Below are 14,079 nucleotides of genomic sequence, written 5' to 3'. Positions count from 1 at the left end.
TTTCCTATTAAAAAAATACTTCCGGTTAGTTAAAGTGCAGTAAGCCTCAAACTTCTTTACAATGAAAGTCAATCTTATATAATAGTTTTACCAAGACAAAATATAAACTTTATCTAAACATATTTGTTGATTACATATATTTCTCATTCCGTGAAATATCCACGGTTCCTGCTAGTTTCAAAATATTCTAATTTGACTGTTGCAGTTTACATTTAAATAATTACATTTTCTAAAAGAAATTTATATAAAAATGCATTCCTTTTGATTCATAATAGTCTAAGTTGAATGTTATCTTTTATTTGTTTATTTTAACAAACATTTATTTTACGATTAATTATTTTGAAATCTAGAATGTTACAATTTATTTGCAAATTAAAAAAACATATCTTGAAATAGTGTTGATCATATAATTTTTTGGTGAAAGTGCACTGGGGGACCACCCGAAGATTTACCTTTAAGGAGTTGATTTTTTTTTTCGTATTCAACTGTTTACAGGTGTATTCGGGTCTGCTGCGAACAAATTTCACAGTTTAAATTCTCGCTGACAAGAATAACGTACAATAACACCGTAAAAATCCAATGCTTTTTATAATAGATTTTGTGCAATGGCTGTCATCTTTTTTAACAAGGAAAAAAAGGGTTATGGTGTGTGTGTGTGTATATATATATATATATATATATATATATATATATATATATATATATATATATATATATATATATATATTCTAAACAAGCGAAAAAGAAAAGGAATTTTTCTTCTTTTTTTTTGGTAAAACTTGCCGTTCTTAACATGGGGAGGTTGGGAGTATCTATTCCGGAAGCCGTTCTTAATATGGGGAGATTGAGGGTGTCTATTCCGACAGCCGTTCTTAACATGAGGCGGTTGGGGGTCTATTCCGGAAGCCGTTCTTAACATGGGAAGGTTGGCGGTGTTTGTCTGCTACAATAACTGCAATTTTCTGCGGATGCGTATCCACTTCATTGTCGTGTATATGAAAGTTTTTAAAAAAATGGCGACCAAAAATAATTTTACTAGTAACCAATGTGTTACTCGTGTAAATAATTCTTGTCAGCGACAAAATAAACTGTAATGTTTGTTCACAGCAGACCCGAATACACCTGTAAACAGTTGAATATTTTAAAAAAAAAAATCAACTTCTTAAAGGTAAATCTTCGAGTGCCCCTCCCCCAGTGCACTTACACCAGTAATTTTTTTTTTAATTTGAATTAATTCGATAAATGTTTCTGTATATAATGTTTTCTTTGTTACTTTAATGGACGTGTTTTGAATTACCAGAAAGGTTTGGTTTGAAAAATATTTTAAATTTCGAATATATCTATTTTTCCTACTAGATTATGTGGTTAAATAATCAAATGTTAACTATTCTACTCTTGTCCTGATGGATTGTTAACTATACTGCACTTCCAACTAGTAATTTCCGGGGTTAAATTCGACACGCTGCTGTCAAAACTCGCTACTCCAGCGTCCAAATAAAAATTAAATGAGCCTCTGAAAAATCATGCTTCCTATTTAAACTGGAATCATTTCATTTGCCTATCTTACGTGATCTCTTCCACAGTCGTCAAGTATTTTTTTGTGTTCTATCCGGCACCGTTTTTCTTCTTCGTCTTCCAGTTGGTAAGCAACTTAACTTGATCTTCGTTTCAAATAGCCGGTCTTAGAATAAAGATGTATGTCGAACTCCGCTGTTTCTAAGGCAATAACATTTGTTTTATTTTTTAAGATAAAAGCATAAACATGTCTTTAAAAAGGATAAGATCTTAAAAAGAAACCTTTAATAAAATGGAAAAAGTCAAGTTAGACTTTTAAAAAGTCAAGACAAAAAAAGAAGGACGAAATCCATTTATAATTTTATTTGGCGTCTTAATCCAGAAGGCGTGAAAAGGTTAGTAGCAAAACGTATCAAGAAGTCTGAACGAGAAAAGGTTTGAAAGTTCAGAAAATAAAAGAGAGGGTAAATGCTTTATTTGTTAGGAACGGCGGAAGATTCTTATCAGAATTTTTGTATGATAAAGACAGGCTCAGTCTTAGTGCGTGTAATGTAGGAATTGAAATTGATTTGACTTACCGGGAGTGGGTCGGAGGGAAGAAAAGACACTGAACTGCTGTTTGCCGTTACTGAGAAACTGGGTGTCTATTTCCTACTAAGTTAAATAGACATTCTAATCTCGTTGGAAATCACGTTGGAATTCTCGCCACTGAGAGTTAATATGCATAAAAGGAGTTGTCTCACTACGGATTAGTTAGGAAGCGAGTTACCGGAGTCTTTATCGTCACGTTGGTTTGCTATTTTTTCCTGCGATTGTTTTACATATTGTTATTATTATTGTTATTGCCGTGTTAAATGTGTTTTATTTGTTAAAGTTGTTATTGCTGTTATCTTCCTGCTGTTATTTTTGAACGGGACTTTTACCTTTCCCCCCCCCCTCTCTAACCCGTCGGCCATGGCGTCCGCCAGCAATGTGCCGTCGGAAGAGGACAAAAGTGGCGAACAAAAGAATGGGTGGGCGAAACCACCCAAAGTTAAAATTGATGTTAACAACTTTTTAACGGAAGCAAGGAAATGTCTGCAATATGTTACAGACACAGGAGTTACTTTAGAAGCACCACGTCTACAGGAATTTGCCAAGAAAACGATCTCACTTTTTGTGGTTGATCGCAAGACCAAAAATTTGATCAGGTCAACTAAGGAAACGGTGACCAAATTACTGGCAACGGCAGGAATGCGTGCGGATCGTGTAACGAAATGCAGAGGCTACAATACCTGGGCCACCCTGTTTAAAACAGAGGAAGAATGCGTCGCACTAACCAAAAAGGAAATCATCACACAAGACTACATTTTAAGAATGGAGTACCTAGGACGGAGGAGAACAATTGTTTCCATTTTCGAAGTTCCAGGGGCGGTCCCAGGTGAATATCTAGCTGCCTACCTCCTGAAATTCGGTGATATCACTGGTATAGAGGTGGACCAGTACAACGGAGTCTGGTCCTTCGACATCCTATTAAACAAAGAAGCTTTCCCCGAAATACCCTACTTCCTGGAAGTGGGAGCTGAAAAACTCCCCATTGTGGTCACAGGGAGGAGGCCGACCTGCTGGATTTGTAGTGAAGTAGGTCACTTAACTTACACCTGTCCGAAAAAGAACAAAACCAATGTGACAAACACAACAAACCCTAAAGAGGTGATTGTTGGGCACCTCGAACCTGAGGCTAGAACGCCAAATACAAGCGAAAAAATTGAAGTGATTAAAGAAATCACAACAGAAGAATTCGAGAAAAAATTCAACTCCGAGATGGAATCGCCCAAAAAGAGAGAATGGACACTGGTACCGTTTTCTAAATCGCCTCGTAAAACGTACGCGGATAAACTGACCAAAGAGCAGATATTAGACATTAGGACCAGTAAAGACCCGGGGGGCAACAAGTTTAAGGCCCTGCTAAAAATAAAGGACTCGCTTGATGAAAAGCGCAAGCAAAGCGAGAAGAAAAAAGAAAAAGAAAAAGAAAAAATATTAGATTTCCCCGAATCTCTCTTCCCCGAAAAGCCTGCCCCTCCTCCAAAAGAGAAAAGATCACCCCGTAAAGCGCCACCCCTCTCTCCCGCAAACGTACCAAAAAGAGATCCAAAGTTGACAACCCTTGGCTCCCCATCCAAAAAGACCCCTAAACCGTCCCCTAAACCGTCTCCATTCTGCTCCCCAAACAATACACCCCAAAACTCCCCCCCCCGCTTCCCCTATGAAAATTGACATGCCCCCTCCTTCATCACCTCGCCCTTCTACTTCTGAAAAGAAAAGACAAAGAAGTCCCTCCGTGGAAAAAGACCAAAAAAAGAAAAGACCCCCTTTTTTTCAGGGCAAAGACGTGTGTAAGATCACGGCTAATATAGAGGCCATATCAAAAAATCACGGTAGAAAAGACTACCGAAACCTCTACGCGGTGAAGCAGATAAGCAAACTGGACATTACAAACCCAGAAAATTTTCCCAATGCCAAAAGACTTTTAACTGTGGTTAGAAGTCGTGAAGAGGCCAAAGGAGTTTGGACTATGCTAGAGGAAGCAAACTCTGCTTTTAATATCATTCCTCCAGCAGCCTTTTTTAGCGACTCTGACATACTTAAAATAGAGAAACTATGTGTTGGACGGGTCCCCATAAAAATCCACCCTTCACTTTATAGAGCGATTAAGTTAACATTTCCTCTAGACATCGGTGGTCTGTCCCCTGATGGGGCCATCACTAATGAGATGACCTCTGGATCATTGGGGACAGCTGTCGGTGTCTTGGCACCGTCCATGTTTGTTAAGGATACCCAACCCTAGATAGATCACAATGGCTTTAAGGTTAGCTACTTTGAATGTCCGAGGGTTGAGGGACGCCTCTCGTAAACTTCAAGTTGCACGCGACTTTCAACGCCTCGGGGTGGATATATGCTGTGTACAGGAAACTCACTTCATTCCCAGTGATTATCAGGGTGTGCTGCTTAGGGACTTTCAGCTCTATTCAGCACATTTTGATTCCCACTCGAGGGGTGTTTCCTGGCTAGTTAGATGCGATCTTGATGCTTCGTGTGACCCAGTCTATGCTGATCCAGAGGGAAGAGTGCACGTGCTGGATGTTACCGTAAAGGATGTGGCATTTCGATTTATTGGGGTTTATGCTCCCAATAGCCATAGCGAGAGGGTTTCCTTTTTCCAGGAGATCGAGCCCTTCATGAATTCGTCTCGGCGGATAGTTTTAGCGGGAGACTGGAACACGGTCCTGGATCCCGATTTAGATCGCGGGGGTAATACTTCAAGGGCTACTAACCAGAACCGGGATGCTAAGGCGTTTCGAGACTTTATTGACAAGTTTGATCTTGTCGATAAATTTCGAAACGAAAAGCCTGGGGATGTAGTTTGGACTTGGACAGGTAGACGCGGCTCCGATCCGGTGCAACTTTCGAGTTACATAGATCGGTTCTTAGTTAGGAGAGTCGACTTAGGGCTTTTAGACTGTCCAAGTTTTCATAACATAGTTTATTCGGACCATAGGTTAGTCCGGGTTCGGGTAAACTTAGATAGCGTTAAACCTAGGATGGCTAGTTACTGGAAGTTCAACACGTCGTTGTTTGACGTGAAGGGCTTCCGGGAACAGCTTTTACTAACAATACAGAGGGAATTGACGGGAGCCATTATCGGGAATAAGTGGTGGGGAAAACTTAAACAAGTAATTAGGTCCTTCGCTGCTGATTTTAGTCATCGACTCAATCTTAGTTCTAGAGCAGCGAAAGCGGCACTAGATGATAGATTAAAAAAGGCGGTGGAGGAGGGGGATAGTGATAGTTATACTTTAATTAAGGCTGAACTGGACTCCCTGGATAACAGGAAGGACCAGGGTCTAGTAGTTAGGGCTAGGTTAAAAAGAGTGCCGAACGAGGCATCAAACATGGCCGCGTCAATGTTTGCGGAGGAGCGTCGACGTGCGACTGATCGACACATCGCCAGTGTCACATTGCCGGACGGACGAACCGTAACATCAAATGATGGAATCCTGGAGGGTTTTTGAGCTCATTTGCAGGAGCTTTTTACCATGGAGCCCGGTCTGGAGATTGAACAGTTTGACACGTATTTAGCTGACTTTTCTCGCCTTGAAGCGACCAAAGCAGCTACGTGTGAAGGTAGCATAAAAGAGGAAGAAGTCCTTGAGGCTCTGAAACAAGTTGGGCTAGACAGGACCCCTGGGATTGATGGTCTGCCTTATGAGGTGTACTTTAGGCTGTCGCCCATTTTTATTCCTTTGCTGGCCACACTCTTCAACTCCTGGTTTAGGAACGGGTCTATACCTCAGTACTTTACCAGGGGGATCATTAAATTGCTTTGCAAAGATAAAAATGGAGGGGATGGGATTAGCAATTTCCGGCCCTTAACGATGTTAAACACAGAGTTAAAGATTTTGGCCAAGATCTTAGCAAATCGTCTGCAGGTTGTTTTACATCGTCTCATAAGTCCCGAACAGACGTGTTCTGTTAAGGGCCGGACGATTCAAGATAATTTGCACGCGATACGCTTGATCATAGAGAAAGTCGACACAGAAGCCGCGCTGATCAATTTAGATCAGTCCAAAGCATTCGATAAGGTGGACCATCGTTACCTAGGGGCTGTTCTTTGCTCGGCTGGGTTTGGACCCCAGTTTCGCTCATGGATTCGCCTCTTGTATGCTAACTCCGGTGCTATGGTGGAGGTGAATAGGGTGAGATCGAAGCCCTTCAGGTTAACAAGATCTATCCGTCAAGGTTGTCCGTTATCACCCATGCTGTATGTCATCGCGCTTGAGCCCTTTTTGTGCTAGCTTAGGGTGAATCCGGTCTTTCGCGGGATTACTTTGCCAGGTGGTTCTACCCCAGTAAAGTATACCGCCTATGCCGACGACGTGACTGTGCTTGTAACAAGCAATGCCGAGATTAGAGTCGTCAACATGGAAACAAGACGGTATGCACAGGTAACAGGGGCCATAATCAACCACGTTAAGTCTATTGGCTTACGTGTTGGTGCCTGGAGGGGAACGCCCCTTCAGGGGCCCTTTGGCTGGACTGATGGGCCCTGCAAGCTACTCGGCATCTGGTTTGGCCCCGACCTCCAGCTGGAGAAAAATTGGTCGGAAGTGTTGAAAGCTGTCAAGACCACAGCTCATTTGTGGTCTTTGAGAAATCTAACTTTAAAGGGTCGGGCGGAGGTATGCAATACTCATATCTACCCCCTGATCCTATACCGTCTATCAGTGCTTCCACTCCCGGAGTCATCACTACTTGAACTAGTGCGTGCTCTTTTCGCGTTCTTATGGTGCGGAAAGCAAGCCATGGTTGCTTGGGAGATCTGTTGCCTGCATCCGTCTGAAGGCGGTCTGGGTATGCCTAATATCAAAATACGTAGACACACTCTAAGGCTGATATACCTGGACCGAATGTGTACACCTGACTTAGGGAACGGTGTCTTCTGGATGGAAGACACTAAGAAAGCCTTTCCGGCTTTGGAGAGTGTGCATTCGGCTGAGGGGGAGGAACGCAGGAGGCCCCGAAACGAATGCCATTTCTATTGCGAGTGTCGACAGGTGTTGAGGTTCCTTCAACGGGTGAATGAAAGCCTCTCTGACACCCGGCTGTTGTCTCGCAAAGCGCTATATAGGGTTTTAGTGAGGGGATCTGTCCGAGACGAAAAGATTGAGGAGTTCGGTTTCACGAATGGGGAGTGTCGCTCGATATGGCCTTGGGCGCCCGGGATGAGCTGTTTCGATAACTACGAGGCATCGCTCACCTGGCTGGTAATCCGAGATGCCCTCTGGGTTCACAAAAAACTTTTCATAGCGGGTTTTACAATGACACCTAGTTGTGTCTGATGCGGAGATTAGGAGGAAGACCTAAGCCATGCTTTCTTCCACTGCGGTATCGTTCGACCGTTATGTGAGTTAGTTGAGAGCTTCACGGTTCGCATACTAAACGGGCGTTTTTTGTACTGGATGCGGTTTCCCTGTGCTGCAATTTGGCGCCGAGTATGAAGAAAGAGGAACGTTATGTTTTTCTGTGTTTGCTAGCTGTTATGAGAGGCGTGATTTGGTCGACACGACAGAAGGAGGTTTACGGAGATGAGACCTTCACTGCTCCCCAGCTTGTTCTCATGTTCAAGCATCGGTTGAAAATGCGAATTAAGCTGGGAGAAGGTGAAACTCACTCCTGTGAATTTCAACGAAAGGTGGGTGAAAGCTTCGCGACTGTGTAGAGTGACTGGAGCTGGCCTTGAATTCGTTTCTGATTTGATTTAGGTCAAAAAGGATTTTGGGTGTCCTGAACTAACAAGACATCAGTATCGGACCGATTAGTTTAGTATAGGTTAGTTAGGCTTTATTGTTTGATTTTTTTTTTTTTTAGCTTAGCTAGAGTATGTATGTGTTCATCGTCCCAGTCCCTCTTTTAGTTTGCCCTTGTCCCCCCCCCTTTTTTTTCCCCCTATTTTAGGTTCGATAATCCCCATTCCCAACCCCAATTAGGTGACGGATGGACTGCTTTGTCAGTGATGCAGGTCGTTTTTGTGGTGTTTATTCAATAAAGTCAGTTTTCGTGTGGACCTGCGTCTTTTCGACTGACAAAGCTTTCTATCTGCCACAATTAGTAGTGGGGGGCTCTTTTACTAACTACTATTTTTTCATTGTAAATATTTCATTCTTTTTGTATATAAAATTTTTAGCCCCCCCCCCTCCCACATCATGTATATATCATTTTTCGGGTTATAATTAGGATTCCCATAGAGTGATTCTGGTATTCTGGTGAAAGAGTCTAGTTAAGTTAACTTTATGTTAGATAGGTCCACATTAACCCTCCCCCCTATTTTTGACCTTGTGCCACACTTTGTATATATATTTATGCAAATAAATATTAAGAAGCTAGTTACCTAGCTTGCTAGTCGGTTGGCGTCTCTTAGACTGATTACCTCGTTACTGTTGTTCGGCAAACGTTACCTGTTAATTGTTACCTTTACAAGGAAAGAAACGACTGCTTGTAAGCAACGTCACCATTTCGTTGCAAGCCCTTATTGCCTTTTCTTACACCCACCCTCTTCTTGTTGGTGAAATAATCCCGACAGTAAGTGTGTGCGCATGTGTGTATATGCGCATGTGCGTGTTGCAATAATAGAAGTTCACATGCGTATGTCTAACTCAAGACTGGGCGGGATTTTGGTTCGTGTCCCAACAGAGAAGTTTTTATGTTAAAAGAATCGACATGGATGAGTCTGATAACTGTGCCATTTCCTGGCTAAAAGAAGAAGAATCATGGTGAGCAGTAGCACTGTCTTTTATAAACTGTTGGACCTATTTCTGTTCACATGAGAGCTTGGTTTTTGCTGGACAAACTAGAAACGAAATTAAATGCTTACGCCAATCAGAGCCAAATTTAAAAGTCAAATAGAGATTCAAAACACCGTTAATGGCGGTTTGTTGCTGACATCGTTATTGTGGTTATTGCTGGTTGTAATGCTACTGCTACAACTTTGGTTGCGAGGAAGACCCACGCTTACAACTTCAATGTCTTTAACAATTTTATGTCAATATGCAATTAGTTTTGTAACAGACATTTCCGGTATTCATTTAATATGTATAGTATCCTTTTATTGGCCCCCGACAATAGGAGGGTGGTTCTGTAAATTCACCCTTGTCCGTTCGTCCGTTCGTCTGTTCGCACTTTTCTCAATAACTATGCCTTGGAATTTTTGGGAAATTTTGCACAAACATTAAACATGATATGAGTAAAAAAAGTAACAGAAAGGATTTTCTGGGGAAACTCCGGTTGCCCCCCCCCCCCAATAGCAGTGCCGTTCGGGTTACATGGCTAAAATTTACACTTTTGTGCTTATTAAAAAAAATGATGCCTTGGATTTTATAAAAAAAATTGATGCCTCGGATTTTTATAAAACTTTCTGAAAGTTGTAACTAACTGATTTCTATATAATTTTGTTCGTCTATACTTTGCGATAACTCTTGGGTGTGCCCCAAGGGGCTCTTTTAGGGCTAATAAAAACACTCCATTTTTGGGACTATTTTACCAGATTTGTCCAAAATTTTATTTGTATGTCTATTTAGCAGTTTTGCATAGTGCTGAACTCAAATTTAAATATGTTAAGGCCTTGGGGACTTTTAGGACTAAATGGGGGGAGGTGCAAATGATAGACTTAGTCATTTCTTTTTTTTGCATGGTGCAGAACTTAAATTTACATGTGTTAAAGCCTAAAACTGCACCGTTTGTACATTTTCACCAGGATTTTACGTCCCTTGCGGACTTTTGGGGCTAAATGGGGGGGGGGCAATTCTGAACTTAGTCATTTTTTATGCCTCGTTCACTGTGCACTCACGGGGGACCATGCATTCTTCACTTGTTTGTCTTATGCCGTCTATGTGCATTTTCTCAATTATAATGTTTTCTTTCTAATTTCTCGTGAACATCCAGCGAGTTCACTTTTTGCTGTTGTTTGTTTAAATATTGATAAATTGCTTTTAACTGTAACTGTGATCTTATTACTTTGTTCGCCCCCGTCCATGTTTTCTACGCCGGTTTTTGTGTCAATAAGCATTCGTTTGTTGCTTTAAACTGGCGTTTGTTAACGCCACAAAATCCTGTCAGTCTGCTTACTATAGCTCATTTTCGTATACTATTGTTTTCCCAAATGAGGCATATGGTTTAAAACATATCGTGGCGCAGGTCAAGAGAGAATGATAATGGCCGCTCAAGATCAAGGCTTGATGACCAATGCTTTTAAAATAATGAGTTGTCTCAGCAATAACAAAAAGTGCAGGTTCTTCCACACAGAAGTAGAGAGTGTGAGCCACTTGATATCCAGTTGTAAAGTGTTACATGATAAGGGCTGTCCCCTTTTCATGTAAGTATAAAAATAGAGAGATTTAGTTAAAATGAAAATGAAATAGCATAGGCGAAATTTGAACCTCGTAATTTAGTTTTAGAAATAGATTACGTGTGAGAATTTTAAAATGTAAAACAAACATTTGTTTAGAATATAGATAAATATTTCAAGGAAAGAATGTGAACTCTCAAGTTTGTTATGAAATTTTAAATTGAAAGAATGCAGCTTATAAGATAATGTTTTTAACATATTGGAAAAATAGGTTAAAATTCCTTTTGAGAAATAGGAAAAGTTTTGGACACGTATGTCCAGAACACGTGAAAGAAGGCACATGTTTTAACATGTGTATGACGTCATGGAAAATAGAAAGTTCTAGGAATAGAGAAAAACTTTAGTTAGAAAACAGTCAGTGAGAAAACTCAGAGAGAGTCAGTCGTCTAGGAGCGAGACCTCACTTCAAGAAAAAAATGTGAAACTTTGTATTCTTGATGATGGAATCACGGCCGGTCGTGTGACGAAATAAACCATCATGTGTTTTGTAAAGCTCGTCTTGTGTTTATGATTCTTACCAAAAGGTAAAGTTAAATTGTATTATATATGTGTGTTATAAAATGTCTTTTCATACACATCTCGACTTCTCATATTACAATGTGAATCTACATCATGTCTACACAATGTCTGAACAGTGAAAACTATCCCCTTCACTCAAAGAGCTTCTTCCCCTTCTGCTTCCATTCAACACAATTAAGGAATGAACATTTTTAATATATAGGAATCTCTCATAACACGAACAAGGAATGAACAATCTCTCTAAGTCTCTCACAACATCCCTCTCTAGAAGCCTTACAACATCTCTCTCTCTTTCTGAGTCCTACAACATCCCTCTTAATAAATCTCTCTCTCTCGGAGTCTTTCTAAGACTATCCCTTCTAATATAACCAATATGCAACAAAAGTTCTGTTGAGGTACGGCTATTATACAATACGATACAATGGAGTGTGTAAATATATCCACTGGAAAATCTGCAAAAACTACAGTTTTTGCAGATTTTCCAGTGGATATATCCAATGTAGTAGCAAGTCATGGGAACATGTTTACCAGAAAGAACAGTTGGAAATAAGTCATACACCATCCACTATGACTACAAAATTCCTACAGCTACATACCTAGAAAATGGGGCTACTGAGCATGACATAGTGACATGGGACAAGAGGAAGAAAGTGGCAACCCTAGTTGAAGTAAGCGTCCGTAATGATGCTGACCTTAACAGAACAGAGAGGAAGAAAATAACAAAATACTAAGGACTTATGTACGACATGAAAAGAAACTGAAATCTTAAGAAGGTTATCAATCATACGAGCCATTATATGAGCAATCAGGTTAATGAAAAAGAATTTCACAAACTATCTGGCGAATATACCTGGTGAACCAAGTGCAAGAGAAATACAAACAATAGCACTTAAAGAGACGGTTAGAATCTTCAAAAGATCTCGGTTGGAGTAACTGGAAGAATGTTTGGCATCTGGTAGAATGCCCCATCTACAGCAAAAACAAAGTGATAAGAAAATTAAAACGAAAAAGAGAAATGGAACACAAGCGTAATTTGAAAGTTGTAATAATTTGTATTGCGAAAAAATGAAAGGAAGGATAAAAAGAGAAAATAACTGCATGTTGCAATTAATTGATGTTTGCGGGAATGTAGCCTTTTATAGTTTTGACTATTCTTTCCTCTGTTAGTATATATGAAGCGTAAGTTCTGTACTGACATGGACTTCTGCACATGTTTCGCTGGCGGAGATAGCAAAGTCGAATTCACTTCACTGAGGTCCATAGCAAAAAAAGATACTAGTTTGAAATTTCGCAAGGACCTTATTCCGACAGAATGTGTAAGCCAGCCAGTTATTGGTTGCTTTTCGACTAACGACACACCTAATAAGAAATAGCCATTTTAAGGATAGGAGACATCGTGTACCTTCTTTTGATGCATTTACGGTAGCGTATCATGCACTTTTAGTACATTTAAGTTTGGAGGCGGAGTTAATAATAATAATAATAATAATAATAATAATAATAATAATAATAATAATATATATATATATATATATATACTAGCTGTACCCTGCCACGCGTTGCTGTGACTCAAATTGGTTCAATGGAAAAAGTTCCAAAATGAGAAAATGCATGTTTCTTATAGGTTTAATTTCACATTTCGTATGGATACACAGTTTTTGTTTTTCGATTTTCTTAGCTGATGTAGAGATTTTCTGGTTTGGTGACTCTTGAACACATAACATAGATTGTCAATGTGAAAAAAACAGTCAGTGTGTAGCTGTAAGCCACATAGTTGTAAACATTGTTCCCTGAGCTTTATTGATGGTTATTACAAAGGACAATAAAATTGGAAAATGCAGTTTCCTAAAGTGTAATGGTGTATCTGGTGGAATCATAGGAATGCGTGGAATGAAGATATCTTCACCTGTGAAAGGTCCTGTTAAGGTTGTTGCTTCTATGATATTGTTTGTCAATTTTTTTTACTGCAAGCCATGTGCCATTGCAAAGCTTGGATTGGTTTATATTTCACAACATGATAATTAGTACACTAATTTTCAGTTGCAGTATATGCGGAGGCATCCCTGGCAAATCTAGCTGTTGGATAATTAACCACATTATCTGCTTCCAAAATAGTGTCGATGGATGTGTATGTGACTACCTCACTTGGAATTTTACGTTGAATAATAGCGTTAAGTTCATGGACGTCTTTGTATTGAGCTGCAAGAATAGCTCGTTTACTCAATCAAGTGGAAGTCGTATAATTAATTTGAATATCTGGAAAAACTTTTTAACCAATTCTTCTTTTGATGTAATAAAATTACAGAAGTTAAAAGTCAAAGAATGTCGCCCTTAACTCGGATCAGCCAGCACTTTTCCGTGTCCAATTTCCCACAAGTCATGCAAAAATTTCTGTGTGGATCGAGCAGTCTGCAACTGGATATGCATATTTTGAGTTAAGTTTAATGTCTTCACATGGCACCAAAAAGTAGAGTATTTGAGGGAAGCATTTATTTCATCTGCCGGTGTTGATTGAAGAATTACAGATAGTATTTGTCTGAAATCTCCTGCAAGCAAAATTACTGCATTCCCAAATGGTCTGCCATTGCCATGCAAATCTTGCAAAGATCGACCAAGAGCCTCAAGTGATTATTTGCGTACCATTGTGCATTCATCCCAAACAATAAGTTAGCATTTCTGCAATATTTTCCCCCATACTGGATGTTTTGGAGATGTTGAACATGAGATTTTTGTAAAATTGAATGTTTAATAGTAGTTTCAAAGTAGAATAAGTAGTTCTTCTACTTGATAGCAAGGTCGCAGGTATTCCACATGCAGCAAGGGCTATGTCATTTTGTCACTGAATGGCTGCCAAAATCAAGTTAATTAGAAAGGTTTTACCAGTCACTCCTGGTGCTGTTCAATGTAGCAGTAATTTCCAAATAACTTCTATTCTCACAATAAATAAATTAGGTGACTAAAAGAGGATTTATCAATGTTTGACAATGCCTTATTCACTGTAATTAATTGAGGAGACTACAATAGGACGAGGGATTAGAGATGGACAGATAGGAAGATATATAGATAGAAAAGACAAAGTGAGAGGGAAATACAGAAAGAGA

The sequence above is a fragment of the Euprymna scolopes genome, chromosome 22 (genome assembly GCF_053919585.1).
Source record: "Euprymna scolopes isolate OS-2025 chromosome 22, ASM5391958v1, whole genome shotgun sequence".
Classification (NCBI taxonomy): Eukaryota; Metazoa; Mollusca; class Cephalopoda; order Sepiida; family Sepiolidae; genus Euprymna; species Euprymna scolopes.
This window is presented reverse-complemented; position numbering follows the sequence as displayed.